This window comes from Pseudophryne corroboree, unplaced genomic scaffold (genome assembly GCF_028390025.1).
Source record: "Pseudophryne corroboree isolate aPseCor3 unplaced genomic scaffold, aPseCor3.hap2 scaffold_478, whole genome shotgun sequence".
NCBI lineage: Eukaryota > Metazoa > Chordata > Amphibia > Anura > Myobatrachidae > Pseudophryne > Pseudophryne corroboree.
The window spans coordinates 72,135-82,742 of NW_026970090.1; the positions used below are offsets into that span (position 1 = coordinate 72,135).

The 10,608-nt window shown below is 48.4% G+C and overlaps 1 non-coding gene across 1 annotated transcript; it reads left to right on the forward strand.

The window, feature by feature from the left end:
* The first annotated feature begins 5,268 nt into the window (after window positions 1-5,268).
* On the forward strand, window positions 5,269-5,435 carry LOC135028501 (U1 spliceosomal RNA). Its single transcript, XR_010224803.1, has one exon. It is a non-coding gene; the product is annotated as a U1 spliceosomal RNA (small nuclear RNA).
* Window positions 5,436-10,608: the final 5,173 nt, after the last annotated feature.

Sequence of the window (10,608 nt, forward strand, 5' to 3'; positions counted from 1 at the left end):
CTGGGGTTTCAAGACGTTCCCCCTCACCGATTGTTCAAATCGGCTTTAGTCAGCAGGGAGCAGGTTTTTATTCAAGCCTCTTCGTGGTCCCTAAGCCGGACAGCTCAGTCAGACCAATCTGAAATCTGAAATCCCTCAATTTCTACCTAAGGAAATTAAATTTCAAGATGGAATCTCTCAGTGCAGTGATCTCCAGTCCGGAGGAAGGAGATTTCATGGTTTTGGTAGACATAAAGGATGCCTACTTACATGTTCCCATTTAGCCTCTGCATCAAGCTACCTGAGGTTTGCAATTCAGTATTGTCATTACCAATTTCAGACATTGCCGTTTGGTCTGTCCACGGCTCTGAGGATTTTCACCAGGGTGATCGCAAGCAAGGAGTAACAATTATCCCGTACTTGGATGATCTTTTGATAAAGGCGAAATCCAGGGACCAGTTAGTGCAAAACATTGCACTCTCCCTGACAGTTCTTCAACAACATAGTTGGCTCCTAAACTTGCCAAAATCGCAGTTGGTCCCAATGACGCGGTTGTTGTTTTTGGGAGTGATACTGGACACAGAAGAGGTTTTCTTCCAGTGGAAAGGCTCTGGAGATCCAGAGTCTGGTCAAACAAATTCTGAAACCAGCAAGAGTGTTAATCCATCAATGCATTTGGTTGCTGGGTAAGATGGTTGCGGCCTACGAGCCCATTCAGTTTGGCTGGTTCCATGCCAGAGTGTTCCAGTGGGACCTGTTGGACAAGTGGTCCGGATCCCACCTACACACGCACCGGAGGATAATCCTGTCTTCCAAGACCAGAATCTCACTCCATTGGTGGCTGCACAGTTCTCACCTCCTAGAGGGGCGAAGGTTCGGGATCCAGGACTGGATCCTAGGGACCATGGATGCAACCCTCCGAGGCTGGGGAGCAGTCACACAGGGGGAAAACGTCCAAGGAAGATGGTCAAGTCGGGAAAGTTGTCTCCACATAAATGTTCTGGAGTTAAGGGCCATTTAATAACTGCAGACACAGTACGCACTGGGACGGGTGCCCAGCATCCTCTACGGAATAAGAGAAAAGGATTTACCTGTAGGTATTAAAATCCTATTTTCTCTAACGTCCTAGAGGATGCTGGGGACTCCGTAAGGAACATGGGGATAGACGGCTCCGCAGGAGACATGGGCACTTTAAGAAAGACTTTAGTTCTGGGTGTGCACTGGCTCCTCCCTCTATGCCCCTCCTCCATACCTCAGTTTGATACTGTGCCCAGTGGAGACTGGGTGCTTTTCAGGAGCTCTCCTGAGCTTTCTGACAGAAAGTATTTTGTTAGGTTTTTAATTTTCAGGGAGCACTGCTGGCAACAGACTCCCTGCATCGAGGGACTGAGGGGAGAGAAGCAGCCCTACTCTCCGAGTTGCAAGGTCCTGCTTCTTAAACTACTGGACACCATTAGCTCCAAAGGGATTAGCTCCAAAGGGATTGGTACGCAGGATCTCACCCTCGCCGTCCGTCCCAGAGCCGCGCCGCCGTCCCGCTCGCAGAGCCGGAAGATAGAAGCCGGGTGAGTATGAGAAGAAAAGAAGACTTCAGAGGCGGCAGAGGACTTCATGATCTTCATTGAGGTAACGCACAGCACTGCAGCTGTGCGCCATTGCTCCCATACACCTCACATACTCCGGTCACTGTAAGGGTGCAGGGCGCAGGGGGGGCGCCCTGGGCTGCAATATAAACCTCTTTTTGGCAGAAATATAACATATATACAGCTGGGCACTGTATATATGTATGAGCCCCCGCCAATTGTACAGTTTAAGCAGGACAGAAGCCCGCCGCCGAGGGGGCGGGGCTTCTCCCTCAGCACTCACCAGCGCCATTTTTTCTCCACAGCACCGCTGAGAGGAAGCTCCCCGGACTCTCCCCTGCTTATACCACGGTAGACAAGAGGGTTGAAAAGAGAGGGGGGGGGGCACATAATTTGGCGCAAATTACTTACAGCAGCGCTACTGTGCAAACATTAAGTTACTGTGCTATTCCTGGGTTATATAGCGCTGGGGTATGTGCTGGCATACTCTCTCTCTGTCTCTCCAAAGGGCAGAGCCGGCCATAGGCATAGGCAAACTAGGCAATTGCCTAGGGCATTTGATATGCCATGGGGCATCAGCAACTTCTGCTGATTAAAATGATATGCGGCATGCCTATATTCTGTGTGTAGCATTTCATATGCAGATACAGCCACAGTCTCACACAGTATATAGGCGTGCTGCATATCATTTTAATCGGCAGAAGCTGCGTGTGCATCCTAACAACATAGCAATGCAAATAAGATGCATTTTAATAAAAAAAGGTGCCCCAACGTTAGCATTGAGGCAAGATTTATGAGGACACATCTGTATCCAAGCAGAGGCAGAGGTCACAGTGTTAGTGGCAGTGTGAGTGCTGTGTGCATGTGAGTGGGTTGATTGTGCAGTAGTGTTCGGAATATGAGTAAGGAGCATTATGTGTGTCATGTAAAAATGCATTAATAATGTGCAACATATGTGTAAGGGGCACTATGTGTGTCATTATGTGTATAAGGGCATTAATAATGTGCGGCATATGTGTAAGGGACATTGGTGGTCATTCCGAGTTGTTCGCTCGGTAATTTTCTTCGCATCGCAGCGATTTTCCGCTAATTGCGCATGCGCAAGGGTGGTCATTCCGAGTTGTTCGCTCAGTAATTTTCTTCGCATCGCAGCGATTTTCCGCTAATTGCGCATGCGCAATGTTCGCTCTGCGACTGCGCAAAGTAAATTTGCTATGCAGTTAGGTATTTTACTCACGGCATTACGAGGTTTTTTCTTTGTTCTGCTGATCGTAGTGTGATTGACAGGAAGTGGGAGTTTCTGGGCGGAAACTGGCCGTTTTATGGGTGTGTGTGAAAAAACGCTGCCGTTTCTGGGTAAAACGCGGGAGTGTCTGAAGAAACGGGGGAGTGTCTGGGCGAACACTGGGTGTGTTTGTGACGTCAAACCAGGAACGAAACTGACTGAACTGATCACAGTTGTCGAGTAAGTCTGGAGCTACTCAGAAACTGCTAAGAAGTGTCTATTCGCAATTCTGCTAATCTTTCGTTCGCAATTTTGATAAGCTAAGATTCACTCCCAGTAGGCGGCGGCTTAACGTGTGCAATGCTGCTAAAAGCAGCTTGCGAGCTAACAACTCGGAATGAGGGCCATTATGTGTAAAAGGGCATTAATAAAGGTTGTCATAATGTGTAAGACGCATTATGTTTATAAGGACATTAGTGATGTGTCTCATATGTGTAAGGGGCATTACTGTGTGGAATTATGTGTATAAATGCATTACTAATGTGTGGCATTATGTGTATAAGGTGCTCTAATATGTAGCGTTGCGTATAGAAAGGGCATTTACTGTGTCGTCTAATGTGAATAAAGAGCAATAGGGTGTGGTGTAATGTAAATAAGGAGCAATTCAGTGTGATGTAATGTGAATACGGAGCACTACTGTGAGAAGTAACGTTTATAAGGTAAAGTAATACTACTGTGGGATGTAATGTGAATTATGGACACTATCGCGTGATCAAATGTGAATAAAATTGCAGTACTGTGTTGCGGAATTTTAATTGGGGGTACTATTGTGTGGACATGCCCATTGCCAGCAAAAACACACCCCTTTTTGGACTGTGCGCCAAATGTGCGAACTGTTCCTGTTTAAAATATAGGGGGTACAAACACCAAAATAAGTACTGTTATGGGTGAGGGTTGATGGTGCTGGGAAAGAGGTGCAAGGTCAGAGGCGGAACCAGCGGTGGTGCTAGGGGGCACCAGGCAAAATCTTGCCTAGGGCATCATATTGGTTAGGGCCAGCTTTGGCAAAGGGCCTTGTGGGGGAAATGTCTTCAGTAAAAGCATTCCCTGTGTGTGTGGTGTGTCGGTACGCGTGTGTCGACATGTCTGAGGAAGAAGGCTATATTAGAGAGGAGCGGGAGCAAATGAATGTGGTGTCTCCGCCGACACCTGATTGGATGGATATGTGGAATGTTTTAAATGCTAGTGTAAACTCATTGCACAAAAGATTAGACAAGGCTGAAGCTTTGGGACAGTCAGGGTCTCAACCCATGCCTGATCCTATGTCGCAGGGACTGTCAGGGTCTCATAAGTGCCCACTATCCAGATTGTTGACACAGATACTGACACGGATTCTGACTCCAGTGTCGATTACGATGATGCAAAGTTACAGCCAAAATTGGCAAAATACATTTGATATATGATTATGGCAATAAAAGATGTTTTGCACATCACAGAGGAGCCCCCTATCCCTGACAAGAGGGTACATATGTACAAGGGAAAGAAGCCTGAGGTAACCTTTTCCCCTCACACGAGCTGAACGAGTTATGTGAAAAAGCTTGGGAATCTCCTGCAGATTTCCAAAAGGATTCTTATGGCGTATCCTTTCCCATCAACGGATAGGTTACGATGGGAATCCTCCCCTTGGGTGGACAAAGCATTAACACGCTTATCCAAGAAGTTAGCCCTCCCGTCCCAGGATACGGCTACCCTCAAAGAGTCTGCTGACCGCAAACAGGAGATTACCCTGAAGTCCATTTACACACATTCAGGTACCTTACTCAGACCGGCAATTGCGTCGGCCTGGGTGTGTATGTGTAGTGCTGTAGCGGCATGGACGGATACTCTAGATAAGGATACTATTTTATTGCCCCTGGGGCATATAAGAGATGCTGTCCTATATATGTGTGTATGCAAACTACAGGTGGTGCTGCATGGCTCACACCCTTTTACTTGTCTTGTAGAGCAACTCTGGAGCTGTTACTGGGTCCAGCTGCTGCAAGAAATCAGCTTGAATGCTTCAGGGGCTGGGGCATGGCCAACATGAGCCCCACACTGATGGGGGTGTATAAAGCGATCTAGGGGTCATCCAAGCGCAACCCCACAAAGGCCGCCATGCCCTGCGTGACCATTTTCTCTTTTCATATGCAGACGAGGGTTGCAGCCAACTATACCCATTGCTTGGATGACATCACCATATGCGAATCCATCTGCTGCAGGCCTTCCCCCAGGAATGCTTGCACTAGTTGTTGCATTTGGTTTGTTGTTTGGGGGGTGCTTCAGTATTAGGCAGCCTTCTTCCCTCACACATTCGTCTGAAAAGGTGTTCTCCCTGCAGTTGTTGTCCCCAGATGAGAGTTCCCTTGTGCTGCCTCAGTTGAATCTCCTTTACTTGACGGAGGTGTGCCTGAGCAGCGGCCCTCCCCAGCCCTATCTCAAATCATACTTATTTTGCTTAGGTGATTCCATGGTCATGAAGATTGTTTTCCCAGGGTGAGGTTCATTCATTGCATTCTGGGTATGCTGACCTCTGTGATTTCCCCAAATGTGGGAATCTCGACTGCATAATTTGTGGTAGGGGGGGGGGACTGCATTTGTGCTTTCCCCTGGTTGGCTCTGGTATAATTTAGATCTCATTGTCTCAGGTCTCTCTCCCGCCTAGTTTGCTGTCTGTTTCCACTTCTCTTTTCTTGAGCCCCTCCCTTCTATGCCCTTGCGCACTATCCTGACTTCTCCCGTCTGCTTACTTTGTGCCTTCCAACGCACAATGCGAACTACAGGTGGTGTTGCAGGGCCCACACCCTTTTATTTGCCTTACAGAGCAGCTCTGGAGCTGTTACAGTGCCCAGCTGCTGCAAGAAATCAGCTTGAATGCTTCAGGGGCTGGGGCATGGCCAACATGAGCCCCACACCAAAGGAGGGTGGGGGGTGTTCAATGCGAACTAGGGGTCATCCAAGCGCCCCTTTTCTCTTTTCATATGCAGATGAGGGTTCCAGCCAACTTTGGCCCACTGCTTGGATGACATCACCGTATGCAAATCCGTCTGCTGCAGACCTTTCCCCAGGAATGCTTGTACTAGTTGTTGCATATGGTTTGATGTTTGAGGGTGCTTCAGTATTAGGCAGCCTTCCGCCCTCTCATTTTCATCTGAAAAGATGTGGTCTCCCTGCAGTTGTTGTCCCCAGACAAGAGTTCCCTTGTGCTTCCTCAGTTGAATCTCCTTAACTTGACGGGGGTGTGCTCGAGCAGCCGCCCTCCACAGCCCTATCCCAACACATGCTTTTCTTGCGTATGAGATCTCTTGATCATGAAGATAGTTCTCACAGGGTGAGGTTCATCCATTACATTTTAAAGTAGGAAGGTACAAATTACATATTCAAATTACATATATGTGCTGGATTCAAATGTTTTCCCCCCTTCCTTTCTCAATTGTGCCCATCAGCAGCTATTCTAATGTTGCTGCCAATGGGTGTGACACATTCATTTCTTCTGTGGGGTACACTGGACTCCACAAGGATTCACATTGGGGTGTAGAGTAGGATCTTGATCTGAGGCACCAACAGGCTCAAAGCTTTTGACTGTTCCCAAGATGCTCAGCGCCCCCTGCTCTATAACCTCGCTTCCATGAACAGGGAGCTCAGTTTGTAGTTGGTGCCTTCAGTAGCAGGCCACTTAACAGGGGGCTGCCTCAGGCAGCCTATTCTTAGCTATTAATTTTGACAAGAAAAGAAGAACTTTTTTTTATAAGAATCTACAAGGGCTGCAGCAGGTTAGGTCTAATAGACATCTTTACTACAGCTCCATCACTCCCAGCGGCGCAGTATACTCCCGTGCCCTGGTTGCTGGGTCACTGCAGCGGAGGCTCCGGTTTCTTCCTAAGGTCAGTCACACACACACCGCCCTCCGGGATCACGAGGCCGCTGATGAAAGGGAGGTAAGGGACTTCTGTGCCCACACTATACCGTGATCCAGCGTGGCTGTAGGGGGTGGGCCATGTGCGCACTGGCGTGGACACTGATTACTGGGCAGCCGCTCCACTAGCCACCAGGGACAGTTAAGGAGCACAGCTCTGGGGGGGTTTTCTCTTATATTAACCCCATTTTGTACTACCCGCAGTGCATTGTGATAGGTAATAGAGCCTGATTCAGGTTGGATTGCAATCGCAATAAGCAATCCAACTGCAAAAATTGCTAAGAGCATACGCATGCGCCTGCATTTTCGGCGCACAGCACTGCAGCTGTGCGCCATTGCTCCCATACACCTCACATACTCTGGTCACTGTAAGGGTGCAGGGCGCCCTGGGCAGCAGTATAAACCTCTTTTTGCCAAAAATATAACATATATACAGCTGAGCACTGTATATATGTATGAGCCCCCGCCAATTTTACAGTTTAAGCGGGACAGAAGCCCGCCGCCGAGGGGGCGGGGCTTCTCCCTCAGCACTCACCAGCGCCATTTTTTCTCCACAGCACCGCTGAGGCAGCTCCCCAGACTCTCGCCTGCTGAACCCACGGTAGACAAGAGGGTTGAAAAGAGGGGGGGGGGCACATAATTCGGCGCAAATTACATACAGCAGCACTACTGGGCAAACATTAAGTTACTGTGTTATTCCTGGGTTATATAGCGCTGGGGTGTGTGCTGGCATACTCTCTCTCTCTGTCTCTCCAAAGGGCCTTGTGGGGAAACTGTTTTCAGAAAAAGCATTCCCTGTGTGTGTGGTGTGTCGGTACATGTGTGTCGACATGTCTGAGGAAGAAGGCTATATTAGAGAGGAGCGGGAGCAAATTAATGTGGTGTCTCTGCGACAGCTGATTGGATGGATATGTGGAATGTTTTAAATGCTAGTGTAAACTCAGTGCACAAAAGATTAGACAAGGCTGAAGCTTCGGGACAGTCAGGGTCTCAACCCATGCCTGATCCTATGTCGCAGGGACTGTCAGGGTCTCATAAGCGCCCACTATCCCAGATTGTTGACACAGATACTGACACGGATTCTGACTCCAGTGTCGATTACGATGATGCAAAGTTACAGCCAAAATTGGCAAAATCCATTCGATATAGGATTATGGCAATAAAAGATGTTTTGCACATCACAGAGGAACCCCCTGTCCCTGACAAGAGGGTACATAAGTACAAGGGAAAGAAGCCTGAGGTAACCTTTCCCCCCTCACACGAGCTGAACGAGTTATGTGAAAAAGCCTGGGAATCTCCAGATAAAAGACTGCAGATTTCCAAAAGGATTCTTATGGCGTATCCTTTCCCATCAATGGATAGGTTAAGATGGGAATCCTCCCCTAGGGTGGACAAAGCATTAACACGCTTATCCAAGAAGGTAGCCCTCCCGTCCCAGGATACGGCTACCCTCAAAGAGTCTGCTGACCGCAAACAGGAGATAACCCTGAAGTCCATTTATACACATTCGGGTACCTTACTCAGACCGGCAATTGCGTCGGCCTGGGTGTGTAGTGCTGTAGCAGCATGGACGGATACCTTATCTGAGGGGATGGATACCCTAGATAAGGATACTATTTTATTGACCCTGGGGCATATAAGAGATGCTGTCCTATATGTGTGTATGCAAAGTACAGGTGGTGCTGCAGGGCTCACACCCTTTTACTTGTCTTGTAGAGCAACTCTGGAGCTGTTATTGGATCCATCTGCTGCAGGCCTTCCCCCAGGAATGCTTGCACTAGTTGTTGCATTTGGTTTGTTGTTTGGGGGTGCTTCAGTATTAGGCAGCCTTCTACCCTCCCACATTCATCTGAAAATGTGTTCTCCCTGCAGTTGTTGTCCCCAGATGAGAGTTCCCTTGTGCTTCCTCAGTTGAATCTCCTTAACTTGACGGGGGTGTGCCCGAGCAGCCGCCCTCCACAGCCCTATCCCAACACATACTTATCTTGCATATGAGATCTCTTGATCATGAAGATAGTTCTCACAGGGTGAGGTTCATCCATTACATTTTAAAGTAGGAAGGTACAAATTACATATTCAAATTACATATATGTGCTGGATTCAAATGTTTTCCCCCCTTCCTTTCTCAATTGTGCCCATCAGCAGCTATTCTTATGTTGCTGCCAATGGTTGTGACACATTTTTTTCTTCTGTGGGGTACACTGGACTCCACAAGGATTCATATTGGGGTGTAGAGTAGGATCTTGATCTGAGGCACCAACAAGCTCAAAGCTTTTGACTGTTCACAAGATACTCAGCGCCCCCTCCTCTATAACCTCGCTTCCATGAACAGGGAGCTCAGTTTGTAGTTGGTGCCTTCAGTAGCAGGCCACTTAACAGGGGGCTGCCTCAGGCAGCCTATTCTTAGCTATTAATTTTGACAAGAAAAGAAGAACTTTTTTAATAAGAATCTACAAGGGCTGCAGCAGGCTAGGTCTAATAGACATATTTACTGCAGCTCCATCACTCCCAGCGGCACAGTATACTCCAGTGCCCCGGTTGCTGGGTCACTGCAGCGGAGGCTCCGGTTTCTTCCTAAGGTCAGTCACACACACACCGCCCTCCGGGATCACGAGGCCGCTGATGAAAGGGTGGTAAGGGGCTTCTGTGCCGACTTTATACCGTGATCCAGCGTGGCTGTAGGGGGCGGGCCGTGTGCGCACTGGCGTGGACACTGATTACTGGGCAGCTGCTCCACTAGCCACCAGGGACAGTTAAGGAGCACAGCTCTGGGGGTTTTTCTCCTATATTAACCCCATTTTGTACTACCCGCAGTGCATTGTGATAGGTAATAGGGCCTGATTCAGGTTGGATTGCAATCGCAATAAGCAATCCAACTGCAAAAATTGCTAAGAGCATACGCATCCGCCTGCAGATAATGCGATCGCCTCTGCCTGTCAATCGGTGCAGGGGGGGGGAGGGGGGTCAACAACACTCCATTTCCAAGTCGGAGATGGAGCGGTGCGGGGGCAGGGTTTTCAATATTGGGTCGGCAACGGAGAAACAGGAGGCGTGGTCAGAGCGGCTGCATGACATCACATGGGCCGGACTCCGCCAGTGGAGCCCCAGCGTCATGCAGTAGATTTTGTAGAGGCCGGGGAGGACTTCTGTTCCTGGGAGCTAGCTGTGTTGTGCATCTTTTTTCCTCTGCCCCTACCTCTGGCAAGAAAGGACGCACCTCGCACTTTCTTGTTTCTTTGTGACCGAAAGGACTGCATTTGATAATGCAGAGCTTTCTTATGCTGTGAGGGAACATAAGGTAAAAAATTTGATTTTCCAGCTGTAGCTGTGCGTGTTAATGCTTTGTCCATCCTAGGGGAGGATTCCCATCGTAACCTATCCGTTGATGGGAAAGGATACGCCATAAGAATCCTTTTGGAAATCTGCAGTCTTTTATCTGGAGATTCCCAAGCTTTTTCACATAACTCGTTCAGCTCGTGTGAGGGGGGAAAGGTTACCTCAGGCTTCTTTCCCTTGTACATATGTACCCTCTTGTCAGGGACAGGGGGTTCCTCTGTGATGTGCAAAACATCTTTTATTGCCATAATCCTATATCGAATGGATTTTGCCAATTTTGGCTGTAACTTTGCATCAACGTAATCGACACTGGAGTCAGAATCCGTGTCGGTATCTGTGTCAACAATCTGGGATAGTGGGCACTTATGAGACCCTGACAGTCCCTGCGACATAGGATCAGGGATGGGTTGAGACCCTGACTGTCCCAAAGCTTCAGCCTTGTCTAATCTTTTGTGCAATGAGTTTACACTAGCATTTAAAACATTCCACATATCCATCCAATCAGGTGTCGGCGGAGACACCACATTCATTTG